General features: G+C 42.9%; 1 protein-coding gene across 1 annotated transcript in view; it reads right to left on the minus strand.

Moving 5' to 3' along the window:
• GDAP1L1 (ganglioside induced differentiation associated protein 1 like 1) overlaps positions 1 to 27,672 on the minus strand; it is a 520,679-nt gene that overhangs the window by 409,046 nt on the left and 83,961 nt on the right. The window lies entirely within an intron of this gene.

Here is a 27,672-nt window from a genome sequence, read left to right on the forward strand (position 1 = left end):
GGACAGCTCTAGAAGCTGAAGATAAGATACGAGTACCAGGTACCGGTCTTGGAGACAAATGTAAATACCTACCAGAATTATTAATACAAGTTTTACCTAGATTATTAGCCACTAAAAAGGAAGACTGGGATGCAATCTCAGCCTGTAAACAGAAGCAAGACGAAGACACTAGTGATTTTTATTCCAGATTTGAGAAATGTTTTATAATAAACAGTGGTTTGAAGACGAGTAGCGAGTCATACCCTCATCTTTTTGTTACTAAATTAGTCGAGAATTCAAGTCCACAAGTTAAGAATCGAGTTTTGAAAGTCGAAAGTACATGGCAAGCTAGTACCCCGTCCCAGATGTTACAGATGCTCCAGTATCACCAGAATAGAATCAGAGAAGAGCAAGAACACGAGAGAAGACGTATGAAAGACACGAAAATGAAAGTACTAGTTGCACAATCTGTTCCTCAGGACAGTCAGAAGAGGGGTCCGAATCAAGCGAATCAAGCCAGTCATCCTGCAGCTCCCGTTAAAGGGACATGCAATTACTGTAAACAGCCAGGTCATTTTATAAACGAGTGTGCAGTTCTGAAACACAATATAGCCACTGGTAAAACTAAAGAAAGACCACGTCCGCCTAGACAAGAACAAGTTTCACAGACTTCTCAGCCACAGAATGCACAACAGACAGTTCCAGCACCGCAGCCTATTGCTGCAACACAGCATGTTACACAGCAGATGTACCAGTATGCACAGACAGAGTATCCAGAGTATCAAGCGTATTCATGAAACAGCCTGGAGAGGGAGGTAGGCTTGCCTCTCATCGAGATTCCTGTAGATCAAGAAGGTCCCTATGTTCACAGCCAAGTATTAGGGAAAGACAGAAAGTTTTTGATTGATACAGGGGCAAGTAGGACTACTATTAGTCACGACGAGGTTCCAGGGGCTCCGCTCTCAGGCTCTAGAAATGTTTCCCTTGGATTTTCGGGAAAGCCTATTGTAAATGAGATTTCCAAACCAGTTACTCTAGAAGTAGGTCCATTGTCCCGAACTACTGATCTGCTACTTACGAAATCATGTCCAGAAAATTTGTTAGGCATTAAGACACTGAAAGAATTAGGTGCAGTTATATGTTGTTCCCCAGAGGGAATACGTTTGTTTTTACGTGACTTCAAGGGTCACTATGTTTTACGAGATTTTGATCCGAGATTGTCTAATGTTCCGCAGCATCTATGGGCGCAAGGTCCAACTGATGTTGGTTTCATGCAAATCACACCCCATCGTGTGACTCTTAAGCAGGGTATAGTCCTGCCACGAATCAGACAGTACAGATTGCCACCTGAGGCTGTAGCAGCCTTATCCAAAATTATTGACGAGCTTATGGCTCAAGGAGTAGTTGTAGAAACTGACTCCAATGTATGTAATTCTCCTATCATTCCAGTCATGAAACGTACTGATCCAAATGCACCCCCAGTATATCGATTAGTGATTGATCTTCGAGAACTCAATAAATGTATTATCCCCCAGTATCCAGTTGTTCCAGATATCTCATCCCTATTGACAGCTATTGATCCTGAGGCAATATTTTTTACCGTAATCGACCTCAAGAATGCATTTTTCAGTGTTCCAATTCATCCAGCCAGCCAGTACCTTTTCGGTTTTTGTTTAAATGGAAGGAGCTATAAATTTACACGAGCTCCTCAAGGTTTCACAGAAAGTCCTAGTATTTACAGTCAAGCACTTAAGAGACAACTGGACAATATTCACATGCCAACTGACACTGCCCTGCTCCAATATGTCGATGATCTACTGATCACAGCCCGTTCTGAACGTGACTGCGAGCGAGCGTCACTTACAGTTCTGTACTTCCTAGCCGAGATGGGACACAGGTGTCCCCTTCAAAGCTTCAATTCTGTGTCCAGCAAGTGATCTACTTAGGCCACTTACTGTCCAAGTGGGGTAGGCAGTTGACACCCGATCGCATCCAGTTAATAGCGAGTCTTCCTCAGCCCAAGACCCAGAAGGAGGTACGTGCTTTTATCGGCCTTACTTCTTATTGCAGACAATGGATTCCTCAGTATGCATTTCTAGCCAAACCACTGATACAGTTAACGACACAGGAGGCAGCCGTATCGACTGTTCTCCCTTGGACATCTGAACATACACTTAGTTTTAATGAGTTAAAGAAAGCTTTATGCCAAGCTCCCGTTCTAGCTACACCGAACTACAGTAAGCCTTTCACACTTTTTGTCACAGAACGTGATGGTACTGCATTATCTGTTCTCACACAAGATCAAGCCGGACAATACAAGCCCTGTGCTTATTTTTCGAGCACACTAGATCCAGTAGCCCAGGCTCTGCCTGCGTGCCTCAAGTCAGTTGCAGCCACAGCACTAGCTATCAGACAAAGTGATTCCATAGTATTAGGACACTCCTTGACAGTACAAGTTCCACACTCCGTGGAAGTTCTTTTAAACCGAACACAGACTCAGCACTTGACAATTGCACGTTTGACAGGTTATGAACTGACACTATTCCAGCCACACATAGAAATCAGACGCTGCAACGTTCTAAATCCTGCTACACTGTTACCGTCAGTTACTTCAAATCCTGCCACACATGATTGTGTGGAAGTAGTTAACACTATGACTAAGCCAAGACAAGATCTGACAGATATTCCATTACCAGATCCCGACCTGACACTTTATGTGGATGGTTCATGTATGAGAACAAGTACAGGAGAACTAGTAGCCGCGTATGCAGTGACTACTGACACTGAAGTTATTGAAACACACCGTATTGACACCCTGTCTGCTCAAGCAGCAGAGCTAGTTGCTCTGACTCAAGCCTGCATACACGCTAAGAACCTGAAAGTTAATATTTACACAGATTCACGTTACGCATTCGGAGTTGTACACGACTTCGGAGTGCTCTGGCAGGAGAGAGGTTTCATGACTTCTCATGGAACCAAGATTCAGCATGGTTTCCTCATTCAAGCTCTGTTAGATGCAATACATTTACCGACATCTATCGCTATCATGAAGTGCAAAGCACATACTAAAGTTACAGACATTATTTCCCAAGGTAATGATCTAGCGGATCGAACAGCCAAGCTTACAGCACAGACACCAGACATACCAGTTAACAAGACACCGACATCCACTCTAGAACAGACTACTTGTATGACAGTTAAGGACCCTACTCAAGATGTCATAGATATCCAGTTACATGCTACTCCCGAAGAAATCAAGAAATGGTCCGAACAAGGAGGGGTCCAGACAGATCAGGGATGGTTGACGAAGGGAAAAGCCGCATGGTTTCTCCCCGACTCTATGGTACAAGTCATTATCAATACCGCACATAGTCCTGCACATTTAGGAGAAAAAGCCATGTTAGACAGTATCCAGAACATTTGGTTTAACAAGCATTTACGAGCTGCAGCTAAGCAGAAAGTCCGCACTTGTATGATATGTTGCCAGTTCAATCCAGGTAAAAGTGTCCCGGTGGAACAAGGTGGATTTCAGCCCCCTGACCACCCTTTTGAAGTCCTCCAGATGGATTATATTCAGATGGAGCGATGTCGAGGTTTCAAGTATGTCCTTGTAGTTGTATGCGCTTTGTCCAGGTGGACAGAAGCATATCCAGTCCCAGATTACACAGCCGCGACCACTGCCAAGCAGTTGGTTCGTGAATATTTCCCCCGCTATGGACTCCCTAGGGTCGTGTATTCTGATAACGGCCAGCCATTCTCATCTGAACTAATGAAGCACGTTTCCCTTTTGTTAGGGTACCAGTGGAAGTTCCATTGTGTACGCCATCCAGAAGCAGCCGGTCTCGTAGAGAGACATAATCAGACCCTGAAAATCCGTATTGCCAAAGTATGCAAAGAGAAAGGTGTAGACTGGCTAGTTGCTCTGCCAGTTGCCCTATTCTATATGCGCATGGTCGCACACTCCAGATCAGGTCTGTCCCCTTATGAGGTCGTATTCGGCCGCCCCCCAAATATGTGGGGTACACCCAGACCCCGAAGTATTACAGATGTTTCCAGTAATATGCTGACAGATTACCTAGCTTCCTTGATGTCTGCCCTACACTCTTGTCGTTCACAGGTTGCCGCTGCATTTCCCGACAATACTGAAGTCAAGCCACACGAGATCCTTCCCGGCACCCTGGTCCTCGTCCGCAATTTTGATCGTTCAAGTCCGCTGGAGCCTCGCTGGAAGGAGCCGAAGTTAGTCCTCTTGACCACCCGTACTACCGTCAAGTTGGAAGGCAGGAAGGGGTGGGTGCACCTGTCACACGTCAAGAAATTTCAGGGACTAAAAACTGTTTCCAAGAACATTTCCAAGGATTGTCAAGATTTTAAAGACTGCCAAGACACTTTTATCAAGGACTGTCCCGCTAATGACTTTGCCTCAAATCCTCCCCTGTTAGAGAAAACTCCACAGCAGGAGTATAAAAGTAAGCTACGGTCTAGTAAAATAATTCAGCCAGTTTAATTGTCTAAGTCCTCCCCTAGGTGAAACGGTTAGACAGGTATCTGACATGTATGAAATAGACCCCCATAGTGAGAGAGTTAGTCAAAACTCAATCCGATGTATCGTTTTTCTAAGTTTCATATTGTTTTTAAGCTTAATGGTTACCTGCACGAGTTATGCATTTCATTTATGTTTTCCAATTTCTCATGTAAATAAGTTTTCTAATGCTACAGTAGAGCACACGTTTAGTGATCTGCCTCCTCACGAACTATCTTATCGTCTTGCTATGCGCAACAATACATTTATACGTATGTTACATTATTCACACCAGACCAGCAATGCCACTAATTGTTGGGTGTGTGGTCGACTCCCCCCTTTCCAGACACCAAAGGGAGTTCTGCCACTCTTTCCTTATCCGTTTTCACATAATGGCTCATGTGGAGCATGGTCCACGTTAACGTCATCCTCAACTGATATGACCTTTCTGAACAGTACATGTTTTCCAGACAAGCAAGGTCTTCCCCACAGAACAGGGTTAGATCTAGAAAATGAAGTTTATAATTTGGGTAATTATTCTTCGAATTTTATGGTCCTGAATGTTCAGTCTGATCCTACTCCAGACTTACCTGCTATTTCAGTACTACCAGTCAAAGGCGAATTATGTGTCAGAAATAATGGTTCCGTACATGTAGGACATAGTGATTGTACTACTATTGTCAAGTATAGTGACAGTGGGAAATCTATTTTCAAAGCTTCACGTCATTCATATTTTGTTTGTGGTCAGACCGCATATGTTCGTCTGCCCCTCGATTGGGATGGAACCTGTTACATTGCCTTCCTACTGCCACCAGTTTTTCTAGCCCCGTCTGATTATCACAGAAACACACATCTAGTACACATTAGACATAGAAGGGAGATCGAGTCCCCAATTGTCGATCAAACTGAAACTGCTCTAGAACAGTATACAGATTTCAATAAAGGTTTCTTCTTCTTTATAGGACCTGTCCAGAATAGTAAGTTAATACGTAGGTTAACAAGAACCCTTGAAGCAGTAGTGAATGAGACTGCCTCTGCTCTAGGTAATTTAACCGAAGAGCAATCTGCTATGAGATTTGTCGTGCTCCAAAATCGTCTCGTTCTTGACGTCATACTGGCCGATAGAGGAGGAGCATGTAGAGTCATCAGATCTAGTTGCTGCATTTTCATTCCTAATAACGCGCCGTCTGTTTATTCAGCTATAACCAGACTTCATAAAATTGCCCATCAGTTACACCAGAATCCAGGCACCTGGACATGGTCCGGTTGGTTTTGGAGTATAATTTCTGCCTGGGGATGGAAAGTATTGTCATTTCTAGGTATTGCAGTAGCGATGTTATGATTCTAGTTATCTGTCCAGTCCTCCTTCCCTGCATTCCTAAGCTACTGAATCGCATCAATAGTTTCCGTCATGGTCTAGCCTTTACGTCTCCATGTAAGAGAAATACTGTATTAATGGTCATTTAATATTCCTCAACACGCACTACATGTAGAATAATGCATGCACCAGTCTTAGAATCTGTTAGCCTTTACCCTGATAACTTTTGGATTCTATCAACATGTTCTCTAAACATCAGATACTAGATAGTGTTTAGGTACATGTCGCTCTGACTCTCCAGACTTCAGTCTCTCCTTCTAGCGCAGAAGTCATAGCCCCAGTCCCTCCTAGTAACACGTCATTGCCAGTTTGCGCGCACCACTAGGTTAGAGGTCCCGGCTCCTTAGGTAGCCCCCTCCATGTTTCCGCCCCATTTATGACATATTCTGTTACGTTTACATCACATGTCCATGTATACACCCTGTTCACGCCTCTTGTTACACCTACTTTCTGCCTTATCTTTCGCGTCTGCTACAGGCCCTGCCCACTGCTACGCCTATTGTATTGAACATCATGTATTTTGTTTAAGTATATATATGCTTGTGCCCTGTTATTAAAGTGTGCTAGCTAGCCATCCCAGATCTTGCCCGTGCAGGTTGTCCTGTTCCTGTCCTTTATGCTGTATTAAACCTGCATACTCCTACTACCTCGAATCTTGACTCTTATTTATTGAGCTATCTGTTATTGTATATCTAGTCAAAAATAGAGGTATTATTTATTTATTTACCACATAATGGCGCCCGAACAGGGACTTGCCCTTTCCCCACGCGCCGGTGAAGCCACGCAAGCCCCCTGATCCTCTGCAGCCGTGACGGAACCATACCGTGCACGTGCAGATATTTCTGCTTCAAGTATCCCTCAGGCCCACGGAGGAGACGGAGGTTGCGGTCCAGCATCCAGACGAGGCGGTGGAGGAACGCGGCGAGTCCCGACCAGAGCCCAAGCCGAGAGTCCAAGGTCCGAGGTATCCGGAGGCCCACCCGTAACTGAAGTCCGAAGTTCGTCCGTCCGTCGTCGTAGCAGTCCAGTCCAGTCCGAGGCCTTCCGTTCTTGCTGCCCGGTGAGTACCGTTGCTGGGGTAGTATCTAGACAGGGTCAATTGCATTGTCTCTGGTCCGTGGGTTTGGGTACGCAGATCCAACACGAAGTGTCCACTTAGGTGGATGCGGGTCCTGACGTGTCTCTTTATGAGACCGGTAAGTCTCGTACTGTTTTAGCAGTGCATCTAGTTTCTGTTCTAGTCTGTTCTGTTCTCGAGAAATTCATGTATTCTGTTTTCAGTATTCCAGGTAGTATTTTGTCAAAACTGTTATTTTAAATGTCATTCATGTATTTCAATGTCGTGGTATGAAAGTGGTGTATCTTCAGTAATTATCGTGTTCATTGTGTATTGTAATTGCGTATTGTATTGTGTCTAGACTCCAGCCCAGTCATGCCATTGTTTTCAAAGTTACGTCAGTTAAGAACTAGAAAAGGTCTGTTAGAAGAAGCAGTTCCTGTCCCGCCTAGGGACAGTCCAGGTCATTTTATGTATCAAAAGCATGGCATAAGTGCCATATTATACCTAGATTTATGGGTGGAGTACAGCAAACAGTTAGAGGAAAAGTATAGATGGCCCGTATCGGGTACATGGGATGCCGAGTGCATCATGCGAGTAGAAGAAGCATTATGGAAAAAGAAAGCCAGACAGTCGCAGAAAGATGCCATCGAGTTATGGCGCAAAGAATCTCATAAAAGAACCGAAAAAGAAATCAGAAAGTCAGAATTAAGTAGAGAATCCCTAGAAAGAGCCCAAGAAAGGGAACTAATCGAGATAGGTGAACGAGTTAAAACCGAACAGTCAGACAGACAGAGGAATGCCCTTATTAAGGGTATGTATCCTCTTCTTGCCGAGGGCTTGCCAAAAGCAACCCCGGAAGCATCCAGTAATTTTCCGCCACCTTTAGTTCCGACCAAGCTACGTCACAAACCGACCGCAGCTGATATTTTTCTCTCGTCCTATTTGGACGACACAGTCCCAGAATATGCAAATCCTGTTCCACCAGTTCCTGTAAATAATGTAATTCATGGTCTTCCAGCCACCGGGGCACCTGTTGCAGTACCTGTTACGGTACCCCCGGTCCAGCCCGTAGTACAAATTCCCGCCACATCAGTCACTCTGCCAGCACGAAGAGTATCAGTCGATGATTCCAGTATAGGGGCCGCGGGAGGAGGTCCTCCTGGTACCCCGCCGCCAAATAGGCGTTTAGGAGCAGTCGAGTTACATGAACGTGCGTTACAGCGTACGCCCAAATATCAGTCCATTGCAGAAATCAGGCGAGTTCTTACTGAATGCTGTTATGATCCAGTCCCAGGCGAGGATAGTATGGTTCTATATTCCGTACGTATAAGACAGGTGTCCGAGTATTTGGTCACCCTACCGAATATGAAAGAAGATCTAGACAGAATGTATCGTTTCATTCGTACAGGACAAGATCCAGAAAGTATTGCTGAAGTCATGTCTCTCAGGAAAGCTGAGATCCAGTTTATGCTATTAAAGTTTCTGATAAATTGTTTAATACGGGAACAAGATTCCCCGACTAAAGATCCGGTCGAGATGAAAGTTCTGACAAGGTGGAGTGATAATATAGCCGAGGGTAAGCACAAGACACTCAATAGTATAGAGAGTATGTACAAGAAAATTCGTAAAGAAATAATAAGGTTACACGAACAACGCAAAGAAGCACAAGTAAGCGAGAAAGAAAATGACTCTTCTACTGAAGAGGTAGAGGACGAGAATACTGCCAGAATAGCGTATGTAGGTAAATCTAGATTTCCAGACCGACATTTACGCCTAGAACACAAGAAAGTCGTTCATCTTCCAGCACCGGAACAAGGCTCTCTAGAACAAGTATTTCAAGTTACCGATCAAATTCTGAAATCACGAATCGGTTATAGTGAGTTAAGTACTATGCATGAACAAGAACTAGCCCGATCAGCAGTCCGATGGATTACTGATTCTACCACTTTTCCAGACGAAATAGTGGCACACATGTTCCTGAAACTGCCCCCAGCCGAGCAGCGACTGGTGGGTATGTATATGATCCAGCACCTCATTACACTGTATGAGGGTCAACATTCTGATCCAGGTCCGTTACATGATATCCTGAACGAGTTACTCCAGTATAGATGGAAAGGTTTAGGTACCGATTTAATTAGTGTCATTCTAGAACAGCGCCACAAATATAGAACGTTTCTGAACCCGCATTTTGTTCATGTCTCACCTCCAGAAAGTAAACCGTTTTACATAGACAGACAGCATCCGTTACGAGAAGTACACCCAGTTAGGACACCAGATGGTGAAATGCAACGAGTATTTGTTTACACCCCAGTTACAAAGATGGAACTCTTAGAGATGAAGAAATTAATTCCCTGTCACGACAAAGATCCAGCAGGGTTCCACCGAGAATTAAAAGACATGCTCCGTATGGGAGAATACACGTATCCAGATATTATTAAAATGCTAAAAGTCCTGTTGCCTGCGAGCATATACGAAAAACTCAAGGAAAAAGATTGGGAGGTGGGAGAGAAAAAGATCGATTGGACAGCTCTAGAAGCTGAAGATAAGATACGAGTACCAGGTACCGGTCTTGGAGACAAATGTAAATACCTACCAGAATTATTAATACAAGTTTTACCTAGATTATTAGCCACTAAAAAGGAAGACTGGGATGCAATCTCAGCCTGTAAACAGAAGCAAGACGAAGACACTAGTGATTTTTATTCCAGATTTGAGAAATGTTTTATAATAAACAGTGGTTTGAAGACGAGTAGCGAGTCATACCCTCATCTTTTTGTTACTAAATTAGTCGAGAATTCAAGTCCACAAGTTAAGAATCGAGTTTTGAAAGTCGAAAGTACATGGCAAGCTAGTACCCCGTCCCAGATGTTACAGATGCTCCAGTATCACCAGAATAGAATCAGAGAAGAGCAAGAACACGAGAGAAGACGTATGAAAGACACGAAAATGAAAGTACTAGTTGCACAATCTGTTCCTCAGGACAGTCAGAAGAGGGGTCCGAATCAAGCGAATCAAGCCAGTCATCCTGCAGCTCCCGTTAAAGGGACATGCAATTACTGTAAACAGCCAGGTCATTTTATAAACGAGTGTGCAGTTCTGAAACACAATATAGCCACTGGTAAAACTAAAGAAAGACCACGTCCGCCTAGACAAGAACAAGTTTCACAGACTTCTCAGCCACAGAATGCACAACAGACAGTTCCAGCACCGCAGCCTATTGCTGCAACACAGCATGTTACACAGCAGATGTACCAGTATGCACAGACAGAGTATCCAGAGTATCAAGCGTATTCATGAAACAGCCTGGAGAGGGAGGTAGGCTTGCCTCTCATCGAGATTCCTGTAGATCAAGAAGGTCCCTATGTTCACAGCCAAGTATTAGGGAAAGACAGAAAGTTTTTGATTGATACAGGGGCAAGTAGGACTACTATTAGTCACGACGAGGTTCCAGGGGCTCCGCTCTCAGGCTCTAGAAATGTTTCCCTTGGATTTTCGGGAAAGCCTATTGTAAATGAGATTTCCAAACCAGTTACTCTAGAAGTAGGTCCATTGTCCCGAACTACTGATCTGCTACTTACGAAATCATGTCCAGAAAATTTGTTAGGCATTAAGACACTGAAAGAATTAGGTGCAGTTATATGTTGTTCCCCAGAGGGAATACGTTTGTTTTTACGTGACTTCAAGGGTCACTATGTTTTACGAGATTTTGATCCGAGATTGTCTAATGTTCCGCAGCATCTATGGGCGCAAGGTCCAACTGATGTTGGTTTCATGCAAATCACACCCCATCGTGTGACTCTTAAGCAGGGTATAGTCCTGCCACGAATCAGACAGTACAGATTGCCACCTGAGGCTGTAGCAGCCTTATCCACAATTATTGACGAGCTTATGGCTCAAGGAGTAGTTGTAGAAACTGACTCCAATGTATGTAATTCTCCTATCATTCCAGTCATGAAACGTACTGATCCAAATGCACCCCCAGTATATCGATTAGTGATTGATCTTCGAGAACTCAATAAATGTATTATCCCCCAGTATCCAGTTGTTCCAGATATCTCATCCCTATTGACAGCTATTGATCCTGAGGCAATATTTTTTACCGTAATCGACCTCAAGAATGCATTTTTCAGTGTTCCAATTCATCCAGCCAGCCAGTACCTTTTCGGTTTTTGTTTAAATGGAAGGAGCTATAAATTTACACGAGCTCCTCAAGGTTTCACAGAAAGTCCTAGTATTTACAGTCAAGCACTTAAGAGACAACTGGACAATATTCACATGCCAACTGACACTGCCCTGCTCCAATATGTCGATGATCTACTGATCACAGCCCGTTCTGAACGTGACTGCGAGCGAGCGTCACTTACAGTTCTGTACTTCCTAGCCGAGATGGGACACAGGTGTCCCCTTCAAAGCTTCAATTCTGTGTCCAGCAAGTGATCTACTTAGGCCACTTACTGTCCAAGTGGGGTAGGCAGTTGACACCCGATCGCATCCAGTTAATAGCGAGTCTTCCTCAGCCCAAGACCCAGAAGGAGGTACGTGCTTTTATCGGCCTTACTTCTTATTGCAGACAATGGATTCCTCAGTATGCATTTCTAGCCAAACCACTGATACAGTTAACGACACAGGAGGCAGCCGTATCGACTGTTCTCCCTTGGACATCTGAACATACACTTAGTTTTAATGAGTTAAAGAAAGCTTTATGCCAAGCTCCCGTTCTAGCTACACCGAACTACAGTAAGCCTTTCACACTTTTTGTCACAGAACGTGATGGTACTGCATTATCTGTTCTCACACAAGATCAAGCCGGACAATACAAGCCCTGTGCTTATTTTTCGAGCACACTAGATTCAGTAGCCCAGGCTCTGCCTGCGTGCCTCAAGTCAGTTGCAGCCACAGCACTAGCTATCAGACAAAGTGATTCCATAGTATTAGGACACTCCTTGACAGTACAAGTTCCACACTCCGTGGAAGTTCTTTTAAACCGAACACAGACTCAGCACTTGACAATTGCACGTTTGACAGGTTATGAACTGACACTATTCCAGCCACACATAGAAATCAGACGCTGCAACGTTCTAAATCCTGCTACACTGTTACCGTCAGTTACTTCAAATCCTGCCACACATGATTGTGTGGAAGTAGTTAACACTATGACTAAGCCAAGACAAGATCTGACAGATATTCCATTACCAGATCCCGACCTGACACTTTATGTGGATGGTTCATGTATGAGAACAAGTACAGGAGAACTAGTAGCCGCGTATGCAGTGACTACTGACACTGAAGTTATTGAAACACACCGTATTGACACCCTGTCTGCTCAAGCAGCAGAGCTAGTTGCTCTGACTCAAGCCTGCATACACGCTAAGAACCTGAAAGTTAATATTTACACAGATTCACGTTACGCATTCGGAGTTGTACACGACTTCGGAGTGCTCTGGCAGGAGAGAGGTTTCATGACTTCTCATGGAACCAAGATTCAGCATGGTTTCCTCATTCAAGCTCTGTTAGATGCAATACATTTACCGACATCTATCGCTATCATGAAGTGCAAAGCACATACTAAAGTTACAGACATTATTTCCCAAGGTAATGATCTAGCGGATCGAACAGCCAAGCTTACAGCACAGACACCAGACATACCAGTTAACAAGACACCGACATCCACTCTAGAACAGACTACTTGTATGACAGTTAAGGACCCTACTCAAGATGTCATAGATATCCAGTTACATGCTACTCCCGAAGAAATCAAGAAATGGTCCGAACAAGGAGGGGTCCAGACAGATCAGGGATGGTTGACGAAGGGAAAAGCCGCATGGTTTCTCCCCGACTCTATGGTACAAGTCATTATCAATACCGCACATAGTCCTGCACATTTAGGAGAAAAAGCCATGTTAGACAGTATCCAGAACATTTGGTTTAACAAGCATTTACGAGCTGCAGCTAAGCAGAAAGTCCGCACTTGTATGATATGTTGCCAGTTCAATCCAGGTAAAAGTGTCCCGGTGGAACAAGGTGGATTTCAGCCCCCTGACCACCCTTTTGAAGTCCTCCAGATGGATTATATTCAGATGGAGCGATGTCGAGGTTTCAAGTATGTCCTTGTAGTTGTATGCGCTTTGTCCAGGTGGACAGAAGCATATCCAGTCCCAGATTACACAGCCGCGACCACTGCCAAGCAGTTGGTTCGTGAATATTTCCCCCGCTATGGACTCCCTAGGGTCGTGTATTCTGATAACGGCCAGCCATTCTCATCTGAACTAATGAAGCACGTTTCCCTTTTGTTAGGGTACCAGTGGAAGTTCCATTGTGTACGCCATCCAGAAGCAGCCGGTCTCGTAGAGAGACATAATCAGACCCTGAAAATCCGTATTGCCAAAGTATGCAAAGAGAAAGGTGTAGACTGGCTAGTTGCTCTGCCAGTTGCCCTATTCTATATGCGCATGGTCGCACACTCCAGATCAGGTCTGTCCCCTTATGAGGTCGTATTCGGCCGCCCCCCAAATATGTGGGGTACACCCAGACCCCGAAGTATTACAGATGTTTCCAGTAATATGCTGACAGATTACCTAGCTTCCTTGATGTCTGCCCTACACTCTTGTCGTTCACAGGTTGCCGCTGCATTTCCCGACAATACTGAAGTCAAGCCACACGAGATCCTTCCCGGCACCCTGGTCCTCGTCCGCAATTTTGATCGTTCAAGTCCGCTGGAGCCTCGCTGGAAGGAGCCGAAGTTAGTCCTCTTGACCACCCGTACTACCGTCAAGTTGGAAGGCAGGAAGGGGTGGGTGCACCTGTCACACGTCAAGAAATTTCAGGGACTAAAAACTGTTTCCAAGAACATTTCCAAGGATTGTCAAGATTTTAAAGACTGCCAAGACACTTTTATCAAGGACTGTCCCGCTAATGACTTTGCCTCAAATCCTCCCCTGTTAGAGAAAACTCCACAGCAGGAGTATAAAAGTAAGCTACGGTCTAGTAAAATAATTCAGCCAGTTTAATTGTCTAAGTCCTCCCCTAGGTGAAACGGTTAGACAGGTATCTGACATGTATGAAATAGACCCCCATAGTGAGAGAGTTAGTCAAAACTCAATCCGATGTATCGTTTTTCTAAGTTTCATATTGTTTTTAAGCTTAATGGTTACCTGCACGAGTTATGCATTTCATTTATGTTTTCCAATTTCTCATGTAAATAAGTTTTCTAATGCTACAGTAGAGCACACGTTTAGTGATCTGCCTCCTCACGAACTATCTTATCGTCTTGCTATGCGCAACAATACATTTATACGTATGTTACATTATTCACACCAGACCAGCAATGCCACTAATTGTTGGGTGTGTGGTCGACTCCCCCCTTTCCAGACACCAAAGGGAGTTCTGCCACTCTTTCCTTATCCGTTTTCACATAATGGCTCATGTGGAGCATGGTCCACGTTAACGTCATCCTCAACTGATATGACCTTTCTGAACAGTACATGTTTTCCAGACAAGCAAGGTCTTCCCCACAGAACAGGGTTAGATCTAGAAAATGAAGTTTATAATTTGGGTAATTATTCTTCGAATTTTATGGTCCTGAATGTTCAGTCTGATCCTACTCCAGACTTACCTGCTATTTCAGTACTACCAGTCAAAGGCGAATTATGTGTCAGAAATAATGGTTCCGTACATGTAGGACATAGTGATTGTACTACTATTGTCAAGTATAGTGACAGTGGGAAATCTATTTTCAAAGCTTCACGTCATTCATATTTTGTTTGTGGTCAGACCGCATATGTTCGTCTGCCCCTCGATTGGGATGGAACCTGTTACATTGCCTTCCTACTGCCACCAGTTTTTCTAGCCCCGTCTGATTATCACAGAAACACACATCTAGTACACATTAGACATAGAAGGGAGATCGAGTCCCCAATTGTCGATCAAACTGAAACTGCTCTAGAACAGTATACAGATTTCAATAAAGGTTTCTTCTTCTTTATAGGACCTGTCCAGAATAGTAAGTTAATACGTAGGTTAACAAGAACCCTTGAAGCAGTAGTGAATGAGACTGCCTCTGCTCTAGGTAATTTAACCGAAGAGCAATCTGCTATGAGATTTGTCGTGCTCCAAAATCGTCTCGTTCTTGACGTCATACTGGCCGATAGAGGAGGAGCATGTAGAGTCATCAGATCTAGTTGCTGCATTTTCATTCCTAATAACGCGCCGTCTGTTTATTCAGCTATAACCAGACTTCATAAAATTGCCCATCAGTTACACCAGAATCCAGGCACCTGGACATGGTCCGGTTGGTTTTGGAGTATAATTTCTGCCTGGGGATGGAAAGTATTGTCATTTCTAGGTATTGCAGTAGCGATCATATTCAGTTGCTGCCTCTGTATACAATGTGGCCCTGCGATTTGCGGCATTTGTGCTACCTCTTGTATTCCTAGTCCCAAGTCCAGTCCTAAATCCCGTTCCAAGAAAATTCGAGACGAGCAAATGATACTGTATGAAATGATAGATGGTATCATGAATATTGATGTTTCCTGATGGAAACGTAGTGACAAGGAGGGAATGTGGAAAAGTAAATTTTGCCATGTTCTGTGTCCCTACGTGTTCCCCATGTTATGTTATATGTGCATGATTAATATGCATATGTATTCCCCATGATCGATTAAAGACGCAATTACAGTTGTGTCCAACTCTGGTATGCCAGTTTCCAGTTCTCGTGAAAGCTACGAGTATTAGGCCTATGTAAAGCTACGTTGCCACGTTTCACAGTGTGCACGTTATCTCATTGTAAAGTCCCCGTTTCTAGGCCTCAAAAGGGCCCGGTCTCAGATTCAGCTCCTGTCTCCTGAACCCTCGCTGAGGAGCGATACAGCCCCCACCTGTATCCCTGACCCTTCACTTACTTCCTGCCTCACAGTGCCCGGCTCGGCCTGGCTCTGCCTGCCAGTCTGCCAAGAGTATGTTATGATTCTAGTTATCTGTCCAGTCCTCCTTCCCTGCATTCCTAAGCTACTGAATCGCATCAATAGTTTCCGTCATGGTCTAGCCTTTACGTCTCCATGTAAGAGAAATACTGTATTAATGGTCATTTAATATTCCTCAACACGCACTACATGTAGAATAATGCATGCACCAGTCTTAGAATCTGTTAGCCTTTACCCTGATAACTTTTGGATTCTATCAACATGTTCTCTAAACATCAGATACTAGATAGTGTTTAGGTACATGTCGCTCTGACTCTCCAGACTTCAGTCTCTCCTTCTAGCGCAGAAGTCATAGCCCCAGTCCCTCCTAGTAACACGTCATTGCCAGTTTGCGCGCACCACTAGGTTAGAGGTCCCGGCTCCTTAGGTAGCCCCCTCCATGTTTCCGCCCCATTTATGACATATTCTGTTACGTTTACATCACATGTCCATGTATACGCCCTGTTCACGCCTCTTGTTACACCTACTTTCTGCCTTATCTTTCGCGACTGCTACAGGCCCTGCCCACTGCTACGCCTATTGTATTGAACATCATGTATTTTGTTTAAGTATATATATGCTTGTGCCCTGTTATTAAAGTGTGCTAGCTAGCCATCCCAGATCTTGCCCGTGCAGGTTGTCCTGTTCCTGTCCTTTATGCTGTATTAAACCTGCATACTCCTACTACCTCGAATCTTGACTCTTATTTATTGAGCTATCTGTTATTGTATATCTAGTAAAAAATAGAGGTATTATTTATTTATTTACCACAAGCTGCCAACTACCTATTGGTCCATAACACAGGAGTTCCACTTACTAAATAAGAGTTCATCGAAGTCTTGCTCAAAGTCCTTTCAGGTGGAAGGCATCCACAGTAATTTCATCTCACATTCCTTTAGGATAAGGACAGTGACATCTGCAGTAGGGGTAAGTATTAACTCTGAAATGGTCAAGAGAATTGGCAGGAGGAGATCAGACTGCTGTAAACGCTATGTGCATCTGAATATGATATAGAGACAGGTTGCTCTCAATTGGCTTTTAGGAATGTCATATATTTTGTCTCTTGCCAGTTTTCCATTAGGTGACATGGCTCCTGCCAGTTTGTGGATTCTCAGTCATTCTTTTGGGCGCCACACAAAGGCAACCTTCAATAAAAGTTTGTTTCACAGGCAAGCAGCATCGACAGGTCTTCAGGTTAACAGAAGCTCGTCATGAGCATTGATGAGGTTAACAAACCTGCCAAGTGTTAACCAGGATGAAAAGGTTGCTTAACACAGTCCTCCTGAGGATGATTCCTCATAGTTGTCTGTGGGGGGGGGGGGTCACTGTTTCACAGAGTTGGGGCGCATCTGTCAGCTAAGCGTAATGAGGTGCTTGTCGAGAACTTTGTGGCTTTTGCAAAACTGCATTTCAGACAACACTAGGCAGTGGCGGCTTGAGGAGGCCAGGACGGTTGGGGAACTGCCCAGGCCAGTAGCGGCGAAGGAGCCATGTTTGGGCACAAAGAAGGTAGACAATATTGGCATCATGATGATACGTACGGGCAAATTCAGAATAGAATCGTTGTTAAGCCTTTAGCTAAAGCTGGGCCGGGGTACTACGGACCTTAAAGAAAGGTTGCTGTTATCCACTACAGAAATTGTTAGTAGACTTCCAGGGTACTACATTACATGCCCTTTGAGATGTTGGCTGGCTGTTCCAGGAGACTTGGGTGCAGATAAAAATACTTAAAATATGACATTGACAAGTATATTTAATACAGATATTTCCTGAGAGGACTGTTAGCCATACACTGTACACAGCATAGCAAGGGGAGAACGACATGACACATTTTCTGTGCCATTGTGAGAACCATAGGATCTGAGAGTGTTTGAACAGAATATCATATACAGGATTATCATCTGACATAAATATCATGTCCTAAATATAGTATACAAAAATATCTCCCTGTTGGGTATATATTTTCTAATTGTAACCCCCACATAGCGATATTTTTGTCGAAGATATTTCGGACCCAAGAGTTATGTCGGTGGCTATTCAGAAAAATGCTATTCTGGTACCACACTAATTTGAGCATGACTGGGAATGGCTGGTGATGGGTGAGCTGAGAGCTTATTAGGCAGCAGTCTTTGAAACGGAAACTGTTTTATTCTGAGAATCAAGGCAACATAGCTTGGATTCGGGACCGGATGAAGATCCATATGGCAGAATCTTTTGCAGAGACACACCCACTGTCGCTACTCACTGCTGCATTTCATTTTACACACGCTCATACCATGTTTCCTTGTTTTGTGTTTTGCTTTGCTTTGTGCTTTCTGGGACAACTTTTTTCTTACCTATAGCATAGTTTTGTCATATGTCAAGAATTAAAATTTCCTGTTTTATTTGCTCTATTATCGTAAAAAAAGCAATTTAAGCTCTTAGGTATATACTGGAGTGGAACGTTTTCACCTTGAAATGGATTTATTTTATTTATAAAGTTTTATATAGCGCAAAGTTGACCCTAGAGTGTATCAGAGCGCTTTACATTTAGGATTGTTGCATTACAAGTTACATCAGATACAAAAGCATAGTAAGGAACAGTACACATCAAAATGTTACAGAAATTCGAAGGAGGGAGGGGAGGAAGGAGTAATAGCGTAGAGACGAGGAGGAACAATGCCCAATGTCCGGCTGGGTAGGTGACGGTCAAGGGGGAAAACCGGGGCCAGACTCCTCATTAGCATGTCATCAGCCATGTTGCTCAGGTCTCAGCGTTCAGGAAAAGCCAATTTGTAGTTTATTTGATATGTAAAGGTTATAAAGCGCTATCTAGACTCGGAGGTATCAGAGCGCATAACCAGGGGAACGTTGCATTATAAGGTACATCAAAAGGATTATGAAGTGCTGGCTACAAGGGTTAAGTGTAGATACGTTGCACTATACATATCCCAAAATAAAAGTAAACATAAACTGTTATCAGTAGCAAATATATGTTTAATGTAGTTTTAATCACTACTCTACCAATCATATCCTTACACAGGCTGTCAATCACTTTCAGGATTTAAGGTATCCATTTATCCATACTTGTCTGCATGTCAGGGGTTTGCTAGCCTGAGGAATGATTCACCTTTCATCTGTCACCAAGGCAAACAGTTCATTTCAGGTGCTGCTAAGGAGGTGACAAGAATATTATGCTGTCCAATGATGGAGGAAATACATAAATGGGCAGATCTGTATCTTTGGAATTTGCTTCTATATCAGTCAATAAGAAAATGCCTTGTTAATAGTGGCCGCTACTTATTTTCAGTAGTCACATCCCCCATTCATCGTATGTGGAACAACCGAGCTTGAAAGTGAGAGGAACTTCAGTAACTTCAACTGGAAACCCATCATTTACTGTCGTAGTAGAATTTGCAAGGAGGACAGACAGTTAGTCCCTGATTATGAGTGGATGGGTGTTTTCAAACACCAGTTTTACAAAGCTGTCAGAATTCCAATTTGTTTTGTACTTATCACACATGGTAGTTACCGGGTACGTGAAATATCCCACCCTTCACTAAATTTCAGCAGGTGAAACCTGACAGAATTTAACAGGAAAAACAGTATGGTATTTATTTACTAAAACATGCTGATTTGGGTGCGGTAGCTCCACAATTCAAATGATATTCATTCCAAACTTGGAATAGGTACTATTTATCGCGTTCAATAAATTCAGAATACCAGGAGTTTGATTTTATGGGTACAATAAATGGCAACTAATCCACCAACCCTCTCATAAACAGGGCCCCTGAATTGCTAATAATACCTGGTGTTTCAACCAATCTGATTAACCCCTTTTCAAAGAAGCAGAATTCGCCATGTGTTTATTTTATTTATTTATTTTATTTTTGACATTTCTAAAGCGCAACAAATACCCGTAGGCGTCTCGGCGCTAAAACTGCCCTTATTTTCCTTGGGGTAACTGGAGAACATGGTGGAAAACTGTTGCTCGAAGAGCCAAGTTTTTAGTTGTTTACGAAACTGGAAGAGGGAGGGGCTTTGCCTGATATGTTGGGGGAGGGTGTTCCACAGTTTCGGTGCAGCCACCAAAAAGCGGCGATCGCCCCAGGAAACTGTTCTGGCCCGTGGAACAGTTAACTGGTGGAGAGTGGCTGATCGGAGCAGTCTACTTGGTTTATAGTGTTGGAGTTGCTCTTTCAGAAAATGTGGACCTTGCTCATTCAGAGCCTTGTAAACTATGCATAAGGATTTAAAGTGTATTCTGTTCCTAATTAATTGTAAGCCAGTGGTATTCCTTAATGACTTTTGAAGTGGGCTCAAACTTTGTTTTCCTCGCAAGCAAGCGAGCTGCGGCATTTTGAATGGATTGAAGTTTCCTTATGACTCTGGATTGTGCGTTAAGGAATAATCCGTTGCAGTAGTCCAGGGTGGACAATACTAATGAGCTAATCAAAGTTTTGATAGCTGTTTCCGGAAGAAACGGACGAATCTTCCTAATCATCTTTAATTTAAAATGAGCTGTGGATGCTGTTTTTTTAGCATGGTCCATAAAAGTTAGTCCATCGTCAAAGATGATACCCAGGTTCCTAACCTTGGCTGTGGGTTTTGGAGGGATGCCAAAAGTTTCAGGCCACCAGTTTAATGGCCAACTCGGAGAAAGGGGTCCAAAAATGACCACCTCAGTTTTATCCGAGTTCAGCCTTAAACAGTTGCTAGCCATCCACTCTCCTATATCTAGCAGTCCAGACAAGTAAGACTGCAGTCGTCTCTCTAAAAGGTAAATGCTTGAAACATACTGTTAATATCATCGAAGAGGCTTGGACACAATGCAGAGTATATGAACACAACTAGTTATAGTGCTTAATAATTGAAATTAAGCAAACCCATCCTCTAAAAATTCATATTAGTAACATTCTGGTGCTACGAAAGCAGAATATTAGATCATTGTTATACATAAACCTCAACAAACCTAGAGAAATATGTACAGTGGCCAAAGGAGACAGAGGTGCTCCTTACCATCAGCAATCAAACTTCATCAAAAAATGCACGTGTGTGAATTGTTAAATGACTAGAGGGGAAGCAACAGACTGTGGTGCAAGGATCCAATTTGTCATTAGACTTCCAGGACGTGTGATGCATGATGCGGGGACCAAACAGGTAACTCTAGAGTGCAGAATTTGAGGTTCAGCCCTGCAGAATTTCCCCGACCTAGGGCTGCATCACACAAAGTGAGTACTGGGGGTTCTAAGTTAAGACAAAAAATCTGCCACGCTTTGGGCTCACTGTTGTCTTAAATAGTTGAAGAGCAATGTTTTTTTTACCACATAAGACAGTGGTAAATGATTGCTTGTCTGAGGATCTTTCAAGGCATGTGTTCATTTGGGTGGAATTATGGCAGCATTTGATGACATATCTAAAGTAAACAACTGGACATAATGTACTACCATACAATGCAACATAACAACACAATTAAAACATAGCAGGACAATTCACATAAAAATAGAACACAACAACTGCAGTACAACACAACAAAATCACATTGCATTTATGCAGCACAGAAACACAGCAGCACAACAAACAACATAACACATCACCAGCACAAAAAATGTGATCCTGCTTCTGATCTCTTAATTTGGATCCATTCGAAACTAACCGAGTACTACCTTAGGAGAAGTACATTTTTCGATAGAATAGTGTTATTATTAGTTTGTTATCATGCATATGCCATCAGTAAAAGGATGAACCCAAAGAGCAAAGAAGAGTTGCTCTAAGGAAGAGGTTATTAGTTGGTAGGGGTATTCACCCTCAGCCAGTAATATTACCAAGATCACTAATAGGTCCAGTCAAGTCTCAGTAATTTGATCATTGCTCAACCCTTGGTAGCTTAGCCAACAAGCAATCAGGCTTAATTTAGGAAACAGGAATATGTAAAGCATTTAGCACCACCAAATTAAAAATTCAACACTAATTCATAAAAATAGAGAATATTTTTATCTTCAAAACAACACCAAATCGACAACAATCCAATATACTGAACCTTTTATATGAATTTTTAAAAGTTTAAATAAACATTGTGTATTCTAGTGCCAAAAAGCTTAAAGCGCCACTCGCAGGTATCTGGTTGTGCTGAACCAGGACAAAGTCACAGTTTTAAGTCGCCGCATAAGAACGTGGATCAGATAGGCTGAGGGCCAGTTCCCTGTCAAACATTTACCTTTGGGCTTAGTCTTGTTCTTGGAGCTTTTCTATCGACAATGAGTCCACTGGTTCCTCGGATCTGGAGGCCAATTTGATAATGACCGCCTGCTGCAGCGTGATGCCTCAGTGAGACCTTGAATTCTTTTACTTCGACATCGAAGGAGAAAAGCTGTGGAGCTTTAAGCAGGACAAACTACCAAGATCAGGCCAATTCGCTAATCAACGAAGGCGACTTGACTCTCAACATCAAACAGGTGTCCTCCTGGAGCTTTTCTGCAAAACCTTGCAGAAAGTTTCCAAACTTTGAAATCTTGTTGGTTCTGCGTTCATTTGGGGAAAATAAGTGTCCACTAGCTCAGGCTAAATGTTCAGAGGCTCTGGATTGCCTCTTGGGGGCTAGAACTCAATTTCCCACAATGTACCTGCACAGTCCAGGAAAAATTATGTTGCCACTGGTCAGCTGGGGTATTCCTCTCTTTTGGCTTTCCAGGTGAAGGTCTTCCAGCACTCTTGTACCCGTTGCTGATAAATGTAAATGTAAATGTAGTTGAGCTTATATAGCGCACAGCTACCCGCAGTGGGTGTCCCGGCGCTTGCTTAGGGAACCCTTCCTGGTATTCCCCTGTGAGATAGCAGGGTATCCACAAGGTGAAAGTCAGGCATCCCGCCGCGAGGGGCCTTTGTGGAGATTAAGCAAGCTATTGCCCAGAGTCACAGAGTGTGAACCCGTGAGTCGAGGAGGCACCGGAGCGAGAATTATCGAATCCGTGGAATTTTTAGCCCAAGACCCGCCGAGGAGGGGAATTGAACCCTGGTCCAGGACCGATCTCAGCTTCTGGGTCTGCTGCCTCTAACCCCTGAGCCACACTTCTCCACTAAGAGAGTCCACTCCTTTCTCTTAGAGTCTTGATGGAGCCTTGAAAGCGCAGCAGGTGCAGTCTTTTAATGTGCAGACCAACTATGGTGCAGTTCAGGGGTCCAGCAGGGCAGTCCTTCTTCTTCTGTTGTTCCAGGCAGTGATCGTGCAGCTCTTCCATATTTATCCTCAATTCTTGGCTGGAAGGAGGGGGGACACCCTACCCAATTGCGGTAAAGCTACCTCCTTCTTTTCTGCTCACTTCCTGTGACATGTGTCATATTGTTGACCCACAATGCACTATTCTCCCAAAAATCAAAATGAAGAAAATCCCTCCTTGGTGTGTGTGTCTGTGTAACCGAACCCAATTGTTTGGTTAACAGCTGATTACACTCCCCTTCCAGCCACTCTCCTAATCTAATTAGAGGGCTTCCACCTGGATCAAGGAAGTGGGAGCTGGCCTGGATCCTATGAAATCCATTCTCTTGCCTTTGAAGTCGAACTTATCTCCCAGCCCGTTCCTTGCCCTGGCTTCTCCAAGGAGTGAATCTCCTCTCACCAAATGGCTGTATTGTTGCAGCCACAGGCCTCTTCACACCTACTCAAGGAGCAGCTTGGCTCAGGCTGTCAAAGTCTGACCAAACAGAAAAGGCTTCTACAGGTCTGTTTTAGGTAACTTTGGAATAGTAAGTTCAAAAACTACTTATTTCTGCAGGCTTGGCTTTGAAATGACTTCAGATACCACAGCAATGCACACTTAAGTGCATTAAGTCCACTGGGGTCTCTAAAGCTATATGACCTACCATATACTAGGGACTTACAGGTTAGGTTGTCTTTTCTAATTAGATTTATACCAATTACGATATACCTTTACAGGACAGAGCCCTGACCTGGGCCTGATTATCACAGCCCAGGGCACTTTCAGAGTCAGGAACCACCATTATCAGTCAAGAAACGGGTGATCAGGACAAAAAGAATAACTGTACTACCGAAGCCATCTGCTATGTTCTCATTTTTTGAATTGTTAGAGTCTCCCAACATTCTAAGGTGAGCGCCTCACCAACATTCTAAGGAAGGGCATACCAAGGGCAAGGGAAATGGAGGGGGGAAGGATAGGGATCATACCAAGTGTATATAAATATACATAACTGTAAAAACAGGTAATACAGATGTAGATTACAACATGAATGTTTTGAGGGATCTTTGTTTCTAAATTCAGTACTCAAGGCACTAATTCTCAGAGGCACTTTACTTCAGATATAGATTGCCGAAACATTAACTGTAACTATTCAGTTAACAAGTAAATATGTGAGTGTTTTAATATTACATGGAATAAAGGTCAAATTTAAATGGAAAGATTTTTTTAAAAATCAGCCAAAGAAATGAGATTCTTAAACAAAATAAAAAACAGTTTACTCTTCATGAACCATAATCTAATGTTCACTGGAAGTGGTCTCTGATTAATTTGCTAGCTGAAAATTAGATGTGCAGGGTGATATGGAGAACAAGATTGTTACAGGCGACTAGTAGTAATCAATAGGGGCACAAATTCAAATTAGCGGATGCTGGCTTATTTTTCGCTCAATCTAAGATGCAGGGAATAGCAGCATAATGTGTGTTGCCACTCAACTAGCTGGGATGGTGTTGATGCATTTCTTGAAATTGATGGGCACTGTCAGGCTGTGAGTGAGCAAGTGATTCAGTGACAGAGTATACAAGTGAGAGGGATAAGCAAGGGAATAAACTACTATAATGAAATACTGGGCAGTGACCCTTTTTTCGGAGATCAAAATGCAAAACTATGATAATGCCGGCAGGGGATTTTAATCTAAAATTATGTAAGTGAAATGCAAAGCGGGTGTGTGGCTTAATGAATATTGAGGAAGAAAACCTAACAAATTTTTCCCATACTGTGTATGGGGATGCGCTGAATAGACTTATCCTAAGTCTTTCCCTTTTTCCAGCAAGTGATCAGGTAAAAAATGCAAATGAGGAAAATGTACTCCCTAATTTTACGGGGTGTATTAGGGGTACCACTATCGATTATATCTTTCTGTCTCGCGACCTGGCCCTCTCTACCCAAGTTTTTACGGTTAAACCAAACTGTCTGAGTGATTATAACCCACTAGTTCTATCATTGACTACTGAAGTAAACCTACAAATATGGATAAACAAAAAGGTGAAACAGTAATGAGTAGAAAAGGATTATAAAGTAATGGGCTAAGGTAATCGCCGACCTTTTTTTGAAGCAATTAGTTTGTGATTATTCACCTTTGATTGCCATCTGTTTTGCGAGAGATCCTATAGGTCAGAACCTACAACTGGACTTTGAAAAATTATGTAGTGCCATATCCAGAAACCTTACCATGAATATTCTTAAAGGGGAAAAACCTCTGTTTAGGTGGTTTAATTCTGAATGTGCGGCAGCTCACAAAAAATTAAAAACCCTTTTGCAAACAACCCCGCAACCGGTGTAGTTACTCACCTATAGGTCCAGACTATGATTCAAAAGCAGCACTGGCAAAAATGTTGAAACAAGTAACACAATGCAATAGTGGACAAGCTTCACAAGGATACCTGTTCTTGTGAAATAAGAAATAATAAAGCATAATTTTGAAAAAATGAGGACAACAGTGAATGTTACACCACATTTTTAGAAATATGTTGAATGCAAATCTCTCAAATTGTCAGCTTTTTATATTTTTGCAAGGTCATACAAATTTTAAATCACTCTTTTACTCATGTTGGATAAACCATGTTTCAAATATGAAATAACAAAATACAGTATGATAAATGCTAAGAATTCCCCGGCTGATATTTCAGGAGCTAGGAGCACGTCTTACTCATATTGGTTCTGTTTCTCCCTCCAGACCTTTATTCGAACTCTGTGGGCCTACAACACTATCTGAATGTTATGGTATAGTAGTCAAAGGAACTTCTAAATTTTATGTTATGGTGGCCAAAGGAACTTCTAATAAATGCCTTGCAATGTACCATGCCCTCATCAGAATCTTCTGAAAATCTCATGGCTTTCTGTGACTACGACAAATTTGGCAGCAGTTCTACTCTTTGGAATACTCACTGAACAATTGAGCTCAGATGGGCTACTGAACCTGTAAATCCTGCCAGAGCTTCTGTGAAATTAATAGAATTGGCATCGCTACCACAGCAGCCATGTTCTGTAGACTGTCCTGGCTTGGCTCCCATGTCTGCTTCCAAGTCCCTATCAACTTTTTTGCAGCACACCCTGACTGCGAATATAGGCTGGCTGGTGGCAGTGTAGCTGATTTTTACCACACTTGTGCAAACAAAAGTAATAAAAGTAGCTGCACATTAAATAAAGGAGGCAGATTATAATGTCTGCACCTGCTTTGCTCACTGGTTCCACCTTTTTAATGACTGGATGTCAGAATATCGTACATTGAAATATCATCTGCTGTACATATGTTGTCCTAAATATCATTTATAAAAATATCATCCTATTGGGTGTAGATAGCCTATTAACTACAACGGTGCAATATTTTTGTAGATGATATTTATGTCATACGATATTCTGACAAAACTATCATGGTGCAAATTTAATATGTGCCTTCAAGTTTTCTAACCCCTAAGAGGCTAGGTTCCAGGCCTCCAATCAGCCGGCAGAAACCAAGCAGCCCGGGTAACAAGTCCGTTGTGATCACCAATAGGCACTTCTTGCCTTAAGGAGCAGTCTCACACAGGGGTGAAAAGATACATTTTCAAGTTTTTTTTCTGATGGACAAAAGATCTGTCCTTTTATCAGCTACAGATTTTTGTAGTTTATTTATTTATTTATTTATTTTTGAGATTTATATAACGCACAAATACCTTGGGGTGTCTCTGCGTTATGGACAGCAGTAGATAACCCGGAAAGCGTTTATTGATTGAACAACCAGGTTTTGATCAACTTTCTGAAGGTAAGCAGAGATTGACAGGATCTAATCTCCAATGGGATGGTATTCCAGAGTTTGGCCGTGGTGACCACGAATCTTCTGTCGCCCCAGGTGGCTGTTTTCGTGCGTGGGACCTTTAGCTGAAGAGCATTGGATGACCGGAGTGCTCTATTGGGCGTGTGAATTTTTAGATGATTTATTAAGAATTCGGGTCCATTTTTGCAAGATGCTTTAAAGGCAATGCAGAGTGTCTTGAACTTTATCCAATTCTTTGTGGTTTGAGTTTGTGGTTAGAATTTTAATTGGCAGACCACAGAAGCCATCCTCGAGTATACTGTCTTCAGTTGTCACCACATCTCTTCAGTCATTTTAAGAGAGAACCCATAAAGTTGAAGTTCACATATTTTTTAATCTGAAAACATCTTCCAGTTGGGTTAAGGGGAGTGACGTCTTTTCCTTTTTTGAAAAAACTAAAAAGATCACCATTCACTATAACTTTCCCTTTCCCATGCAGACCACCTGGCAGCCCAATCTTAGGATCAGTGCCTAGAGTCCCAAGCAGGAGCATAATGTGCTATGTATGTGTAGTGTTGCAGTTTTAGTAGCAATAGCCAATAGTGCACTCACAGTGTAAATGGGGTGAATTATGTAATTCCAGATAGCAGTCTGGGTGCAGTGTTGAGTATTATTGTTTTACCACTACAGATTTGTCATCCAAGTGGATTTGCGGGTTGTGCAGTTGACAGATTTGATATGGGATTTAGAAAGTAGAGAGTAAATGGCAAAAGTTGTATGGGTGGCCCAGTTTTCACAGTTTTAACGAGAA

This window comes from Lissotriton helveticus, chromosome 7, assembly GCF_964261635.1.
Source record: "Lissotriton helveticus chromosome 7, aLisHel1.1, whole genome shotgun sequence".
Classification (NCBI taxonomy): Eukaryota; Metazoa; Chordata; class Amphibia; order Caudata; family Salamandridae; genus Lissotriton; species Lissotriton helveticus.